Here is a 6,126-nt window from a genome sequence, read left to right on the forward strand (position 1 = left end):
TGCTTTCTGTTGAGAGTGCTTCTGTTAGAAACCTTACTTTGTAGATGCTATCACTTGCTGCCAGAATTACTCCTCACATCTGGCTTTTGCCTGTATCTTCTTAACCTGATAGGAATTTTTGCAAGGTACAAAATAGTAGGTGGCAGCTTGTGACTTTGCTGTGGAAGTGACAAGGAAATTAATTACCCCAAAGCCTTACAAACTGTATTTTCTTCTCTGTTTCTTTACCATTAAAAAAAACCCCAAACCCTACTAGCTATTTTGTAGTGCCCTTGAAAGTTCCTTGCCTCTGTTGAGAAATTTTTTTAATGGTGCTTTGCATCTGCACAGAAGAATCACCACAAGAAAAAGAAATTTGCAGTGAAGTTCCTACAGGCAGCACTAGCCCTGCCTGCACTCGGAGAGCAGGCTCAGCCCTCCGATACCAGGGTTCCAGGGACAGGGCTGGAAGCTCATGAATCTGCATGTCTATAATGTGTGGAAAGACCCCAGTCAGACAAATTGCACTACTTAGGCAGCAAAGATTGGTCTTTGGATTTGCTTTCAGATTTTTGGGGGTCTCTGTGAATAAAAGGTAGGGATTTTTTTTTAATTTTTTTTTTTTGGTCCAATAGTGCTTTAAAAAAAAAACAAAACTCACCAAACCCTAAAGGAGTTGATGCAGCTGAAGCCACTTTACCTTTTGGGGTCTTTCATGAGTTTGCAAAATGCAGGGAAAACTAATCTGGAATGTACTTTTTGGCAACAGCTACAGGCCCCTGGTACACTCGTAGCTGTATAATGAGTTTTCCACTGATGGTTGGTGAGTGCTCTCCCGTGAGGCGGATGTGTGGGGGTGTCCATCTGGACACAATCTAAACCGCCCAGCTACCGCAGTGTTGTTTTCCAAGGGTAGTACTGGAAAGAGGAATTTAGTAGTCATACGGCACTGATAACAGACTTACTTGTAGAAAGGGAGATGAGGGGGGGGGCACAGAGTAAACTGCAGTTCCCACAGTTATCTGCTTGGGCTCAGGTTCCTCTGGCGGCTGTGGTAGCACCACGCACGCAGGCAGCTGTTCGGCCTGTATTTATAGGGAAGGTTAATGTGTGTCCACACTAAATTTAAAACAATTTTGTGCTTCCATAAGGCTTTATGCCTCTGTATAGTAGGCTACTCATTTCTTGCAGGGTTATAAAGCAACAATAAATATTGAAACTTTAAACTTGTGGGAGTGTTACACATCATCTGTCCCCTGTTGGGTGACAGCTTTAAGGGAAAAAAAGCCTAAACAGAAGTTATTTAGAGCATTAAACTCTTCACAATGCATTTCCTGAAAGAGAATCAGGCATTTTCAGATGGATTCTGCCCCTGAGAGTATTGTTCCGAACTCCTGTGGCTTTGCCAGCTGCAATTGAGAAGGTAAGTGCCTCTGCTGCCATCCACTGCCTTGAGGAGTAGGTGAGCACTGGAGAGGGGAGGATGTTTGGCAGAGCAGCTGTGGGTAGTGAGAGATGGAAGAAGCTCCTCTTCCTCATGGAGGAGTGTTGACTGTAGAGGAAGGGAGCAAATTAACAAAAATAAAGCAACTTGAAATGCCCCAACATCAAGGTTTCCTTCCTGATTTACGACAGCCAAGTTAAAGGTAACCACCTAAGGAGGGAAGTGGGAGCTGCTGAGTGCTTCCCTAGTTCTCTGCACAGCTAAGGAGACACTGAGAGAAGTTCAACTGTGTTGTGGGATTTATTCTCTTCAAGTCTCTGTTAGAGGATTGCCCTACAGAAATATATCTTTAAGCTAAATCACAGAAAAATAACGTTCCCTGCCTGCTACTGCATGGCTACCAAGGCCTGTGGTGCCACTGAAGCATGACTGCTTCCAACTTCCCTTCTGAGCTGACAGTAGTTTTGTGGGGCTGTTTGATGAAACTTGTTTCATGTGGTGGGTAATTCTGCAGAGATGAAGCTTTAGGCTCCTTTAGGCTGAAATTTGTCTTTGTATCCCTCCTGCTGCGGGGCTGCGCTCAGAGCTGGAGCCGGGCACTAGATGCTTCATCTGCTGTTGCTTTCAGCACTTTGTGGTACAACAGACATGGGTGATGCTGGGTTTTGCCCATGGCCACTTGGCCTCCTTGCAAGAAGTGCTGCTGAATGTATCTTTGGTCTGTTAGTGTGCAGATGTCCTTTCAGAAAGCAGTGCTGAGGGCAGCATGTTGTTTTCTGATGACTTGCAGCAGCTCTGATGAGCTCTGATGCGCTCCGTACGTCCTTGCTGAGCCTGCAGAGGCTGGCATCATCCACCTCGCAGAAGGGACAGCCATGGTGGGGGTCCCCCACACTGCTCTCCTCCAGTGTTCGGCTCTCACCTCTTCTCAAGTGCTGGCGAGAGCCTGGAGCACGATGGGTTTATCTTTGATGTCTGCTTTCCCTCAGAGCGACAAGGACTGGTTTTGTGCTGGCTGTTGAGCCACTTTTGTGCCCTTGCACAGGAGTTTCCAACTCGTTTGCCCTTCCCCTCTGCTATGATGCTGTCCTGGTGGAAAAGGCAAAGCCCAGCAGTGTTTGAAGGAGGACCAGGCAAAGAGGAGGTGAAAGGGAAGGGCGTGAAGCACATCCAGCTAAACCCTGTTGAGTGCCATGCTGGGAGTTTCCACTCACATGCTCAGCTGTAAGGGTGCACCCTTTGCCCAGGAAGAGCAGCCCTGCCTTCTGCTCTCTTATCCCAGCCCAGTTCTGCTGTCCTGTAGCTGCGGTTGTGGACAGAGCAACGTTGTTATGCAGGGTTGAACTGGGCTGAGCAAAAAAGGGCGTGGTGCCTAAAAAAGAAACTGCAATTTGTCTCTAAATCACGCTAGGATGTGCTTTCTGGGATTAGCACTGTTGGATTCTTCAAGCTAGAACAGGAGAAAAGCACCATAGTCTAATCTCTGACTGATTTTGTAGCCAGGGCCCTGCCTTTGTCCTCTTCAAACCCATCAGCTCTCAGCTCTGTGGCTCTAGCCCATGCAAACCCCCTCCGACTCTCCTGAAGAGTAGGAGGGGGGGCTGCAGTTGTCAAATTTGCCTGGTTTTAACTCCTTCAGAACAAGGGCAAAGTGCCTGTAGGAGATAAAAAAGAACGATTCGATATGTGGCAAATTCTCCCAGTTGAAATGAAACAGTGGCTGTGTGTGACTTTTGCTAGTGCACATAAGCACGTGCCAGGGCTTCCCAAAGGTGCCTGCCACCACGCTGCTGGTTACGGGTTTTCCTGCTGTTCTATAACTGCTGATTTCTGCCAGCATCAGCCAGGCGTGTCAGTGAGGAAGGAAGGCAGATCAGCTCGGTGCACCTTAGCATGAATTAACTCTGCTGTTGCTATTTATACAGGAAAAAAAATCCCCTGTTTACTCCGCGTTCTACCAGAAACACCAGTCTCTGTGGTGCCAGTTGCAAGAAGCACGTAAGAGCTTCCTCTGGGCTCCTGCAAGAGTGCAACTGCTTTTTGGGTGGGCGACAGCTTCGCTCCCCGTTCTGCCCACACACACGCCCAGTGCAAGACTGCTGAGCTGGCTGCTCTCTTCCGAACTGGTCCCCAGTTGGCCTTGAGCTCTCCTGTCACCAGCGAGTACCATGTGCGCGTGTCCCGGCATCCGCCTTCCCTAGCCCCCCACGCTGCAAGGGGCAGCTGGTGGGTGGCGTTAACTGCCTGCAGGAGCTGTGATCCCACGGCCCCAAGTCTGAGATGGTGTCACTGCCAAGGGTGCCCGGGGGGAGCTTCTGGGGCTCCGGGCTGAGGCTGCTCTTCCCTGCCACAAAGGCTTCCTGCAGTGATGCTGGCGAAGTGGCTGCTGCTAGCTCACCTCAGTCTCTGCAGCTCTTTCAGGGGGGTGTTAGAGGGGGCTGGAGCTGGTTAACTGCTTGTTCCTGCGCCTGTGTAATGGTGCCTTGCCAGTGGGGTTACACCTGCCAAAGGTCCTGTCCCCTGTGACAAACCCTGACAGGGGGCTGCTCACATCAGTTTTTCATGCGGCATACCTGAGGCTGAGAGACGGTTTGGGGCTGTAAGCAGGGTGTGATGGAGAGTTTGGGTGTGATGGGGTAACATAGCGACCGAGGGAGGTTTCAGCTGCTAACTGTGCATCAGAGAAGCATTCCCACGTTGCCTGAGAAAATGCTCACGGCACAGCCCTTCGGCAGCATGCGCTGTTGCATGTCAGCATCAGCAACCGCGTGAGGGGCAAAATGACTTTTCCCCGTGTCTTCCTGGGGCAGTGGCAGGCAGGTGGGGAGCGAGCTGGGGCAGCTCCCCAGGCCCTGAGCACTGCGGGCAACCAGGAACTCGAGCTGTGAACAAGAAACACAGGCTCCTTTTAGGCAGCACACAAGGCTGTAGGCTCAGTTTCCCAGTGCTTAAAGGAGCTTTGTTCTCTGTGCTGGTTAGAGGCCGATTTTTCAGTATCTTAAACAGAAATCTTGTTTTTAGGCTTGAGAAAAAAGCTTTCTAATTTACAAAGGCATGGCATTTTTCTTTTCCCTCCTCCCCCTCCCTGCAATGGCTACTATTCCTTGAACAATGCCGCTCTTTGCTGGGTTCTGCTCTTGAGCTTGTATTTCTTGATCGCTGCTTAAAGCAGAGCTTGTCACAATTGCATTTTTCTCTGGAACTTGCTGTAAAGCACCAGCTATTCTTCACCTCCCACACTGTAATCGCACTTGCTTGTGCCTGTGAGCCAGTGCTGCTTAATGTACCGGCCTCCCCTACCTCTCTGGGGAAGCGCCCCCCGGCCTCCCAGCAACCCGGGAGGGCAACAACGCTTCAGCCAAGGGGCAGCAGGTGCTGCTGCCACTCAGGGCTAGCGACACAGCTCCTGGGCGATTAGTGAAGGACAGGCTGTCGTATTATTGCTTCTTTTTTCTTGAAAATGTCCCCTTTCACCACACGGGTTTAAAGCCAGTCCTGTTAACCCTTTTCACCCAGCAGCTCTGTTTGCTGCAGTAGGATACACTGGGGATTGCATCTCCTGCAGGGCCAGCAGGGCCCCTGCCTGCCCCTTTTCTCACTCACAGGGGTAAGGAAGGCTCAAATTGTCTCCTGAGGAAGGAGCAGCTGGCTGAAGGGCTCAGGGATCAGGACCAGCACAGGCCAGGGGCAGCCCATGGCCATGAACGAGTCTTTACCTGAGCTAAGGTGTGGGGGAGCACCCTGGTGGCCAAACCACCCTTTCCTGGTGCTGTCATCTATGCCGAGGGGCTGCTGTAAGGCAGGAAGATCCTCACTGTGCGCTCAGAGAAAAGGTGGGAAGGATGGTAAGGATGATCTCATAGGAAGAGATGTGGTTTGTCTGGTTCCATGTTTTTCGTGGTAGTAAGAAGAGAAATCTGGGAGGTCCCCCAAGACAGGAGCCTGAGACATCAGCATCTCCCTGAACACTGGTCCTTGGTCTCCTCTTTATGGTAAGCACAGCTCACACCCCCCTCCAGCCCCGCCTGCTCCCCAGTGAGGGCACCCTGCCCTCTCCCTCTGCTTCCAGCCGTTTATGTGTCATGTTCTAGCGTGGCTGTCAAAATGAAGGAGTTAAGAAGGAAAAATATTCATGCTAAGAGAGTTTCTGTGCTTTATGTACAATCAATAGTGCTGCTAATCACTTCTGAACGTTTTCTATCCTTTTGTGCTCAAAGCCATCATTAAAGCTTCATGAGAAATTAGTCACTCTTTGTAACTTGCGGCTGGTCCAGGTTTTGCCTTTGGGTTTGATTTGGTGAGCAGTCTGAGCCATCCTCCCCAAAAAGGGTTGATTCAAAAGCAGCCACATCCTCTTCGAGCCGCGTTTCATTAGCAGGGACTGGGCTGGGGTTTTTCCCCTACTTTATTGTAGCAACTCTCGCATCTTTTAGGATTAATATCAGCTTTCATGCAAGAGGGGAAAAAAAAATGCAATGGCTGCGTTGAGCTCGCTCTGTCTCTGCCACAGGCCTCTCCTCACCCGCTGATTTACAGCCTGGAGGCGAGGGGAGAGCGAGGCCAGCATCCCTGCCGGGGGAGGGAGGGTGAGCTCGGCTGAAAATCCAGCGAGAGAAAAAACCCTCAGGCACCGGGGGGCCGGTGTTCCCCTTCCTGGCCTGACCCCCCCTGGCGCTGCACTTCTGCTCCTGTCTCTTATACAC

The sequence above is a fragment of the Athene cunicularia genome, assembly GCF_003259725.1.
Source record: "Athene cunicularia isolate RWA chromosome 10 unlocalized genomic scaffold, athCun1 chr10_part1, whole genome shotgun sequence".
Lineage (NCBI taxonomy): Eukaryota > Metazoa > Chordata > Aves > Strigiformes > Strigidae > Athene > Athene cunicularia.